Source organism: Patella vulgata, chromosome 4 (assembly GCF_932274485.2).
Source record: "Patella vulgata chromosome 4, xgPatVulg1.2, whole genome shotgun sequence".
In the NCBI taxonomy this organism is placed as follows: domain Eukaryota; kingdom Metazoa; phylum Mollusca; class Gastropoda; family Patellidae; genus Patella; species Patella vulgata.
This window is the reverse complement of record NC_065882.2, coordinates 30,054,079-30,066,367: the sequence shown is the minus strand read 5'-3', so window position 1 is coordinate 30,066,367 and position 12,289 is coordinate 30,054,079. Positions and strand designations below refer to the sequence as shown.

Below are 12,289 nucleotides of genomic sequence, written 5' to 3'. Positions count from 1 at the left end.
ATATTAAGGGGAAAACATGCTCTATGCCTACAGATCTAGAGTTTGGTTGTATCAACGGGTCTATTTTCCATCTTGCTGCAAGTTGTGCAAAGTTCACTGTTTTCTTTCTGTCATTAAATGTCAATTCATTATTGCATACTACATATTTAATTAATTTATAATAGTTTCTTTTTCAATTTGTTTTTTCCATTTATTTGTTTATTTACCTTGCCTATATTCATTGTATTGGATTGTATTGGAATTGCTCAATTGATGCTTTTATCAATACCTGGTTATAATATTATGACATGTAATGTGGCAAGTTGAGTCGGGACATGTAGGCTATAATGTAACCTAAATGTATACATAAGTGGATTTCGTTTCATTTTTTTCGAAAATATTGTACAGATAAAAGAGGAGGAATTACAGGGGTAATACATTGGAAAGCTTCTTCAAGAACTAAAGCATAAACTATATAAACAAGCTTATAAAAAGGAAAAGTTTGTATAACTCTCGACCAATCAAATTGCGTATCGCTCTGCTTACCCTGAGCAGAAAATGCTCATTATCAAACTTAGTCAAGGTATTACTGTAATGAAACTATACACCAAGTTTCATCAATCTCACTTAATTAGAACTAAAGTTATCGTGTCCCAAAGCATCAACCAATCAAATTGCTTATCTCTGCTTACCCTAAGCGGAAAATGCTCATCTTCGAACTCCATCAAGGCATTGACCTAATCAACACATACACCAAGTTTGAACATTCTAGCCCAATTAGGAAGAGAGTTATCGTGTCCCAAAGCATCAACCAATCAAATTGCTTATCTCTGCTTACCTTAAGCGGAAAATGCTCATCTTCGAACTCCATCAAGGCATTGACCTAATAAACACATACACCAAGTTTGAACATTCTAGCTCAATTAGGAAGAGAGTTATTGTGTCCAAAAAAGTGTGACGGACAGACAGACGGACAGACAGACGGACAGACAGAAACCAATCAAATTGCTTATCTCTGCTTACCCTAAGCGGAAAATGCTCATCTTCGAACTCCATCAAGGCATTGACCTAATCAACACATACACCAAGTTTGAACATTCTAGCCCAATTAGGAAGAGAGTTATCGTGTCCCAAAGCATCAACCAATCAAATTGCTTATCTCTGCTTACCCTGAGCGGAAAATGTTCATCTTCGAACTCCATCAAGGCATTGACCTAATAAACACATACACCAAGTTTGAACATTCTAGCTCAATTAGGAAGAGAGTTATTGTGTCCCAAAAAGTGTGACGGACAGACAGACGGACAGACAGACGGACGAACCCATTTTAATAGTCCCCTGCTTTCTTCGAAAGGCGGGGGACAATAATGCATATAAATTTCATACAGATCGGTTGATAACTTTTGTCGTTGGAGCGTTCACAAGGTGCAACTAAGTGAAACAAGGGCCATAACTCAAGAAGAAATTAACGGAAATTGCTGAAATTCAATAAGCTTCTTCATTTCGCTAATTTAAATGATGCATATCAATTTCATACAGATCAGATGATAACTGTTGTCATTAGATCCACTGAGAAGTAGTAATAGTGAGATTTGTACGTTTACAGTATATATTTCTCACTTTTTAGTAAATTTTGAAGATTATCGGTAAAATTCTAATTATCGCAACAAATCTAATACGAAGAGGCTAAAATCTGTAGGTATGGTGTGTTAATTAACAGGGGTGAGAAATTGAGTGAGAGGTGATATAATTATCGCTAGGGGTGAAAATCTCGGCGATGGTGCATTTTCTGTACTGGTGTGTTAATTAACGAACGGGTTAAAAACGACTGACACGGTGTGTATTGTTTGTTTGGTGAGTTTTCTCGAAAGCGTGTAATAACTGCACCAAAGGTGTTTTATCAAAGACCAACAGGCTTTATCTGACGTGTAGGTGTTAAATCCAATTTACTGTACTATTTCTTGTTCGACCGTGTGTTTTACACAGAACGGTCTTTGTTAAGCGTAGGTCTTTATACATGGATTTATACGCAGGGTAGTTACGTATATGCGTTCTTACATATTTCATGTCTTGATGAATACCACGTGTTTTGTACATCGTACCATAGTCGGACTGCAGTTATTTATATATTTGATCTTTTTTGTGGGTTTAATTTATTTACAAATTATTATGGTACCATCTGAACTATAAATGCACGTATCTTAAAATTGATCGCATGCAGTATCGTCATTTCCCGATATCATAACCAACCTCAATTTGATTATCCGATATATTCTAATCGTCATTGTTATCAGATTTTTCGAAAGCAAGTTTATAAATGTAAAATTGCACAATTAATGAAAATCTGTAAGTTTTCGTCACTGCTATATTTACTACACGTTGGCGTTTTAATATATAAATGTATAGTTATTTAGTTTCTTGTCTGGGTCATAGATAGGACTACCGAGAAAAAGTAATTTCCTCACTATATATAACAAATGATAACTCACATATCAAATAACACTGATGAAAATAGGGACATGCGCCCGCTTCCACCCACGGTGATATTGCCCATTGCCGAACATTATTCAGATTCGATCAAACTCTGTGTAACTAGCTCGTCTTTGAAAGAATAATACTGATATATGACCTAATATTGAGACGCTTGTTCATATAGCCGCTTGTTTTCCATCGTATGAAATAGCTTTATTATTTTACTCCACAGCACTAAGAAACCACAGGTTCTGTGTCGGTTCGTGCACGATTTTCACACAGAACTGTTCTCTGATGTTGAGGGGCACACACAGTTAGCTCTGCTCTTTGATGTTGAGAGGCGAGCTGTTTCTCGTGCTCGAATGGATTAGCTGATAAAGTTGGTTGGAATTGAAACAGTTTATTTCAATAAGTAAAACAAAGATAGGTTGCCAGGCAACGAAACATACGCCCACAGCAACTAAATCGTCCGGGCAGTCAACAAGGGTTGTCGCATATTTTTACTTTTTTCGTTAATAAAACATCTATAATACACTCAAATCTGATTAAGAGCAACAACTCACGAAGTAATTATCAGAAAACTATTAGAATTTGTTTGGTTTTTATAAAGTTCTGCCCCATGCTAACGTTTTGTATGCAAAGCTTTTAATATCATGGATTTAACTGTTCTAAGTCATAAAAATTCATTGAAAATCAATATATTTGTTCAACTCAAGATCTTAAACTCTGTGTATCAATCTGAAGTCAATCGGATGATAACTTTAGCCTTTAGAGCGTCACAAGATTTTGCAAAGTGATCAAGGGCCATAACTTTGGCAGTAATTATTGGAAATCGTTGAAAATCAATAGGAATCTTCGTCTCATGACCTCAAACACTTTGTATAAATTTAAACTCAATCGGATATTAACTTTAGCCTCTAGAGCATCCACAAGATTTTTTTAAGTGATCAAGGGCCATAACTCTGGCAGTTATTATCGGAAATCGCTGAAAATCAATAGGCTTCTTCGTCTCATGACCTTAAACACTGTGTATAAATTGAAAGTCAATCGGATATAAGATTTTTTGAAGTGATCAAGGGCAATAACTCTGACAGTAATTATCGGAAATCGTTGAAATTCAATAGGCTTCTTCGTCTCATGACCTTAAACACTGTGTATAAATTTAAAGTCAATAGGATATGAACTTTGGCCTTTAGAGCGTCCACAAGATTTTTTGAAGGGATCAAGGGCCATAACTCTGGCAGTAATTATTGGAAATCGCTGAAAATCAATAGGCTTCTTCGTCTCATGACCTTAAACACTGTGTATACATTTATGGTCAATCGGATATTAACTTTGGCCTCTAGAGTGTCCACAAAATTTTTCAAAGTGATCAAGGGCCATAACCCTGGCAGTAATTATCAGTAATCGCTGAAAATCAACAGACTTTTTCGTCTCAAGACCTACACTTTGTATAAATTTAAAGTCAATCAGATATTAACTTTAGCCTCTAGAGCCGGATGGCGGACAGGGGCGACGACAATATACGACCACATTTCAATGTGGGCGTTTAAAAAGTGGGGTGTTGCCATCTTTATTACGCACGGATTTGAATATTTTGTTGACATTTTATGAAGAGGAAAACGATTCTTATTCCGGAAGTTCTGCATTCATTTGCTACCGTATAAACAACCACACGTAATTTTGCAGGAATATTAGGCCTACTGTTGTGAATTTGATGCCGAAGCAGGATCGGCAAGCTTTCATTCAATGCATTACGAAAATGTGTAGGAATGTTACTGACATAAATTTGAATACAGTACGGGAAACAAATATGAAAAATAGCGAGGTTCACTTATTTTTATTATGTACAGGATTTGAATATTTTGTTGACACATGATTTTTAATTGTGGTATGCATCTGTCTGCGTAAATAACGTTAAGAGTTATGCCCTTTTATTTTCGGTAAAATATCCGACAAGAAAAATCTTGAAATCCCATCACTGATGGGAACACAAAATTAACCTTGCAGACACAGTCCTAAGGGTGACTGAAATGTTTACATTTGGCAGGGAAGGGCATACTTTAGTAAACGAATGTAAGTGTATAATAAAAACTTATAACAAAGTTCCGGTTGACATAATACAGGTTTGATTAAAGCGGATAGTTGTGTTTAATTTGCAGATTCTTACATCTGATAAATATGACTGTTTAGATTAATAAAGATGACTTACCTTCAATATACCAGGTACATCTAAAACTTCATCACCTACTGTCATTGTTCTCTTTAGCTGTCTATCACATTCATTACCTAACAAATAACATTATACCCATTACTTTTTTACATACAAACAATGTGTGTCTATTTCTTCAAATAAGATAGGTTGCCAAGCAACAAAACATATGCCCACAGCAGCTAAATCGTCCGAGCAGTCGACAAGGGTTGTCGCATAATTTAGGGATGATGATTTTCCACTTCAGATATGGGCAAATTCCATTTCAGATTTTAGTCAATTCCATTTCACAGCAGAAACACATGGGGGTAGGCCTATCACTGAATCCATTATGGCCGATCGATGTTTCTTTGATTCAGTATGATCCTTCACCAGGGGTCTCAATAACTTTTCGAACTTGATTAGCAGAACTGCTAATCAAGTTAGATAGGCTAAATTCAGGCAAATTGATTAGCAATGTCCAGTTTTGATTAGCAGTGTGTGAATATCCATTGACTACAATTTTGGAAAACTGTGATTGAAGTAAAATCTATCTGTTGAATTTTACAGTATTATGCAAAGCATGATTTCAGTCACACTATTTGAAAATTATTGTCATAAAAATTTTAATGAAATTAATGTCTGCTCATTACTGTGTGTGTATCCTCGACATATGTTATTAACCGGTAAAAAACGTAGTAGGCCTATCAGAATAATTTCTGTGTTGATTCTTCTTTCGAACATTCAATATTCACAACCATGTCACTTGTTGACGTAACAGCCATTAACTCGTCAGTGCTGATACCAACCAAATAATATTTTACACGTCGATGCATCGGGAGCTAACATCGATACTTGCAATGCATCGATGATTGATGATACATCACCGACATCGGTAAATTTGACAGACTTACAACTACTACGAAGATCGCTGTCATCGATCGAACATTCCCTGCCTCAAATCTCCGTTATAAATTCATCATTTAGTACCCGCATCAATACTAGTGCCTACCTTTGTTAAATATTCCATAATATCTATCCCATTTTGTGAAGAAAATCAATAGATTATTTTTATTTTATCAAAAAAAAAAGCCTGTAATTAAAAACAAATCAGGGGGATGTAACTCCGTGTAATATAGGGGGCACTAGAACTTTGCTTTTAGCAGGAATAAATATTATAGTAGATGATCGTGATTAAAATGTTGAAAAATCGTAACGGTTACGTATTGTGTTTCCACAAACTGGATAGACGACTTATAACAATGATATTAAGGGGATATTTTATTGGGCGATAAAAATAGACACAATCTGTCATTTCAATTTCGGACGATTCCGTGATTTTCTGCGAATCCATTTGACAATGTGAATTCCGCATTTTCTGCGGCTTTTCCACGATCGCGGAAAATCATCATCCCTAATAATTATTCTTTTGTAGGTAATTAGGGGAATTTAAAAGACAATTTCATACAGATGACATTATAATTTTTCGTCGTTTGAGGGTTCACAAGGTTCTAAAGATAGGTTGCCAGGCAACGAAACATACGCCCACAGCAGCTAAATCATCCGAGCGGTCGGCAAGGGTTGTCACATATCTATTCCTTTGTAGGTAATTGGTGGCCTTTACAAGACAGTTCCATACAGATCAGATTATAATTTTTGCCGTTTGAGGGTTCACAAGGTTCTACAAACTGAAACAAGGGTCTCAACTCTGGAAGTAATCTACAGAAATTGTTAAAATTTGACAGAATTTTTCGTTTTACTAATTTAAATAATGCATATAAATTTCATACAGATCAGATGATCACGTTTGTCATTCAAACATTCACAATGTTCACAACCGCCATAACTCTCACTAGGGACCGGTTATCATTCAGATTTGATGAAAAAAGGAAAGAAACTGAGCTTACCATCTATAATCTAATACACATATTCAGTTAATAGATTGCCATGCAGAAAGTATTAAATACCATCAAGATTCATCAAATAACGCCCAGAAATTATTGACGGAAATTACTGAAATTCATTAGACCTCTGTTTCACAAATTGAAATGATGCAATTAATTTTCATACATATTGGATGATAACTTTCATCAATCGAGCATTACCAAGGTTGAACAAAGTGAAACAAGGGCAATAACTCTAGAAATAATAAAACGGAAATTGCTGAAATTCAATAGGATTCTTCTCTTTACTAATTTAAATGTATCATTTAAATTTCATACAGACAGGCAGATAACTTTTGATGTTAGGGTGTTCACAAGGTTCAATAAAGTGAAACAAGGGCCATAACTCTAGACATAATAAACAGAAATTGCTGAAATTCAATAAGGTTCTTTGTTTCACTCATTTAAATAATGCATATAAATTTCAGAAAGATCGAAAGATAATTTTTGTTTGGCGTTAGAGAGTTTACAAGGTTCAATAAAGTGAAACAAGGGCCATAACTCTTGACATAATGAACAAATATTATTGAAATTAAATAGGCTTCTTCGTTTCACTAATTTAAATCATGCATATAAATTTCACAAAGATTGGGAGATAACTTTTGGCGTTAGAGCGCTCTGCAGAAATTGTTGAAACTCAATAGGCTTCTTTGTTTTACTAATTTAAATGATGCATATAAATTTCATACCGATCGGATAATAACTTTTGTCGTTACAGGGGAGCCACGGTGGCTAAGTGGGTAAGACGCTGGCTCGCTAGCCTGGAGGTCGGGTGTTTGATCCCTGCATTGGCTGAGAAAGTTCATATGGATTTTTCCGACGTGGTTTCCCCTTGTCAGTGATGCAGAACGGAGGACCTGACAAGGACAGCTGTCTAGTCCTTCAGATGAGATGAAAAATCGAGGTCCCATGTATGCATTGGAATGCACATAAAAGATCCCTTGGCAGTTGGAATTCGATATAAGAGTAGGCGATAGTGCCGCTGCGCGGGCAAAATTTACCTCATAGCACACTGTATGGCGTATACGCCCGTCTTCATTAGCCCAGTATAGGAGCAGAACAGTAGGACTTTAAACCCCATTTCATTTCATTTCATTTTGTCGTTACAGCATTCACAAGGTACGACAAAGTGAAACAAGGGCCATAACTCACGGCGTAATTAATGGAAATTGCTGAAATTCAATAGGATTTCTCGTTTCACTAATGTAAATGATGCATATCAATTTCAAACAGATCGGATGATAACTGTTGTCATTAGAGCGTTCACAAGATTCAACAAAGTGCAACAAGGGCCATAACTCTAGATGTAATTAACGGAAATTGCTCAAATTCAATAGGCTTCTTTGTTTTACTAATTTAAATGATGCATATAAATTTCATACAGATCGGATAATAACTTTTGTTGTTACAGAATTCACAAGGTACAAGGGCCATAACTCACGGCGTAATTAATGGAAATTGATCAAATTCAATAGGCTTCTTCATTTCACTAATTTAAATAATGCATATCAATTTCAAACAAATCGGATGATAACTGTTGTCATTAGAGCGTTCACAAGATTCAACAAAGTGAAACAAGGGCCATAACTCTAGATGTAATTAACGGAAATTGCTGAAATTCAATAGGCTTCTTTGTTTTACTAATTTAAATGATGCATATAAATTTCATACAGATCGGTTGATAACTTTTGTCAATAATGCATTCACAAGGTGCAACAAAGTGAAACAAGGGCCATAACTCCAGAAGAAATTAACGGAAGTTATTGAAATTAAATAGGCTTCATCATCTCACTAATGCAAACAACATATATCAATTACAAAACAATCAGATGATAAATGCAGTCTTTAGAGTGTTCACAAGAAATTGTGGACAATGGACGGACGGACGCATGAATGAAGAATGTTCGAAGGTGGGGGTCGGCCGATTGAGTTCATATTTACAGGGTTTGGTCAACCCATCCAGCCTACTCCGAAGTCAAAATTGCAGATTTTAGAAATCAATCGTTTCTGAGATACAGCCCGATTATGTTTTTCCGCTGATTATTGTCATTTTCAGGAGGAGCGGCCATTTTGTCTGGCAGTTTCGGTCCGATTTTCACGAAATTCGAACTCCGCCAACATTAGTGATAAATTAAAACTTTTTTTTAAAATCGAATACAAATTGTGACCTCTAAAGGGGCTACAAGCTAAAAACGCGACTTTTTGTACAATGTTGGGCCATAATCCAGGAAGTTAAGATTCGATATGCGGGAATATCAAAAGGAACCAATATCTTTGGGTTATAAACATACCTTTTAAGTTTCATCAAAATCAGATAAAAATTGTGACCTCCAGTGTCCACAAGCTAAAAACATGATTTTTTGTAAATTCAGGGGCCATAGTCCATGAAGTTACAGTCCGATAAATGCCAATATCAAAAGGAACTGAGATTATTATTATTATTATTATTGTTCGATTTATGTAGCGCTTCATTACACATGAGTGTTTCTAAGCGCATTCACAACAAAACAGTTCAAAAACATTTTTGAAATAAGTATGTTTTTAAGTTAGTCTTAAAACTCTGGATGGAAGAGTACTCTCGAAGAGTTTTTGGAAGATCATTCCACATTTTAGCTGCTCTGACGGAGAAAGCATATTCACCAGAACGCTTAGTACATTTGGGGATCCTCAATAAGCTACGATCACTTGAAGAACAAAGGTTGGATCGCCGGGGAGTATAGAAATCAAAGAGTTCTTTTAAATAACTTGGTGCGGTGTCAGAATAAATTGATTTAAACACATTCACAAGAGCTTTAAATTGAACCCTCACTCGAACTGGAAGCCAATGGAGTTTCTGTAACTTAGCTGATATATGATCAAATTTTCGTGTTTTAGTTATGAGACGTGCAGCATTGTTTTTGCGCTATTTGTAGTCTGTTTAAAGCTGTTTCTGGTGCTCCTAATAGAAGAGAATTTGCATAGTCCATGTGGGATGTTACTAGTGCTCTAACAACACTCTGGCAAGCATCAGTATTAAGATTAGAGCGTATTCTCGAAATAGCTCTCATTTGATGATGCATTTTCCGTATGATACTATTTATTTGTGGAACTGGGGACATAAATTTATCGGTAACATAGCCCAGATTTTTAGCCTACTTCTTGGGAGATATAGAACAATCACCGATCTGAATGTAATCCGCTTTAAACAATGTACTGGATTGTGATTTTGATGATATGACAAGAAATTCGGATTTGTCATCGTTAAGTTTTAGCCTATTTCTGGTCATCCATTCTCGAATGTCATTACACAAGACTCTAGTCTACTGATAGAATCCTTGGAAGCAAGATAGTTGTTGTATTGAAAATAGTCATATATTTGGGTGTCATCAGCAAAGCCGTGGTTTTGTACTCCATGTCTTCTTATGATTTGACCAATATGAAGAATGTATAGAAGAAAAAGTAGAGGTCCCAATACAGATCCTTGTGGAACACCTATCCTAACAGCACAGGGTTGAGACACAGACCGGTTTATTTGCACCTTCTGTGTTCTATCTTGAAGATATGACTTTATCCATGACAGGGCTAGATTCCTATCCAGTGCCAGGTCAATATCGTTTTTAATTTTAAGTAGAGCCGTCTCTGTGCTGTGACCTTGTTTGTAAGCAGATTGAAGTGATTCGTGTAAATCGTTTGAGAAGCAATAACTCTTTCAATAACCTTGCTGATGAATGGTAAGTTGGAAACAGGTCGGTAATTCTTACACAGCTGAGGATCAAGGTTTGGTTTCTTGAATAAAGGTGAAATCAGAGCTGACTTTAAGCATACAGGAACAGTACTAGTGGTTATAGAATCATTAACAATGCCAGTAATGATTGAAAGCAGTAGGGTGACCCATGTACTCACAGAAATACAGTCCACCGCTGATAGTTCGAGACTACCACTGAAGCGTGCACATTCGCCGTGCCGAGACCAACTTTCTGACAGTATGATACTATAAATAGCCATGGCACGTGCAATTCTCTACAAATCTATCAACTATTACAGCCGTAAAAAATTTATTGTTGACGATTTTGAATAGCAGTGAAATTAAGCTTCTTGGTTATTACAGCAGATTTAGAAATTACGTTCGTTTCATTTTTTAAATCGCTTTATCATTAACTGTACCGTTAAGAGCGGCATCTTTTGGTTTAGTACAAATAATATCTCTGAATCACTCGGGTTAGACAGGAACATGATACTAGCAGTAGTTTCATTTTACTTTTACAAGCTTCTTAAAACGATTGTTGAGCTACCTAACGTGCTTATTTCTAAATTCAATTTCTTGTTCTAGCTTTCTGTTATGTTTCGTAAAAAAGTAGTCTTGATTATCCCGACCTGTCAATCAGACGTAGAATGGTCGATAGGCTGGTTAAGCGAGACTAATTTCAAAACAAGGGCACGTAACCTATCTTTTACTCAAAAGTGTCTGGATGTTATGGACGACTCTTGGAACCAGTTTTCAGTCTATTATTTATACACGATTAATGGTCATAGCTTATTAAGTACAACATGATCGTTTTTTTAGTGACTATAATTGTGTGAAACTGATTTGAGGCTTGGCATATATATAAATATTGTGGCGTAATTGTCGAGATATATGGAGCTATTTATTTATGGTGGGTCACCCTAAAAGCAGAAGCTCCAACACGTTCTCCTCTTTCAGAAGCCAGGTTGGAAGAGGATCAGAATTACATGTAGCAGATTTACTCTTAAGTATAATCTTCTTGACCTGTTCTTTAGAAACAGTAGCAAATAAATTTAGATTGCACTCTAACGATGGAAGTGGTTCCTCAACCTCCGAATCGGAGTCAACCAGACTATCTAGTCCTTTCCTAATATCAGATATTTTAGTTTGGAAAAAAGAACAAAACCTCTCAGAAAGCCCAAGTTCATCAGTTGATGATGGAAGCCCTCGGGTTGTATCGGATGTAAGTGACTGAACAATTTTAAATAAATCACGTGGTTGTGAAGATGATAATTTATTATTATAGTATAGTTCTTAGGGACATACATATATTTCAAGTTTTGTTGAAAATGGATAAAAAAAATTGTAACCTGTAGAGTGCCATAAACAAATTGTTGACGGACGGGCCGAGAGGGGCCACGACAATATACTTCTACACAAGAATGTGGGCGTACAAAAATAGCTAGGTGTTCCTATTTGTATTACGTGCGAATTTGAATATTTTGTTGACATTTTATAAGAAGAAAACAATGTTTTGACATCACAAACTATTCTTATTTCGGAAGTTCTGCATTCATTTGCTGTCGTATAAACGAAGATACGTAATTTTGATGGAATATAACTGTTGTGGATTTGAAGCCGAAGCAGGATCGGCAAGCTTTCATTCAATCAATGTATTACGAAAACATGTAATTTTGTACGAATATTAATAACATAAATTTGAAACCATTACGGGTTAATGAAGACAGGGGAATTAAATATCCAAAATATCGAGGTGAAGCAATTTTCATTACGTATGGGATTTGAATATTTTGTTGACACATGATTTTTAATTGTGGTATGAATCTGTCTGTTTAAATAACAATAAGAGTTATACCCCTTTATTTTCAGTAATATGTCTGACAAGAAATTTTTTGAAATCCCAACTCATTTGTTTTTCAATATTTTCGAAAGAGATATGGTTTGTCAATGAGCAACGCGTGAACTTCAAATTGTATCCCT

General features: G+C 35.7%; 1 protein-coding gene across 1 annotated transcript in view; it reads right to left on the bottom strand.

Moving 5' to 3' along the window:
• Nucleotides 1–12,289, bottom strand: part of LOC130012428 (mucin-5AC-like) — a 539,248-nt gene that overhangs the window by 182,623 nt on the left and 344,336 nt on the right. The window contains exon 19 of the mRNA XM_056100369.1: nt 4,664–4,740. The gene's annotated coding sequence lies outside the window, so the exon portion shown is untranslated. The remainder of the gene's footprint in view (nt 1–4,663; nt 4,741–12,289) is intronic.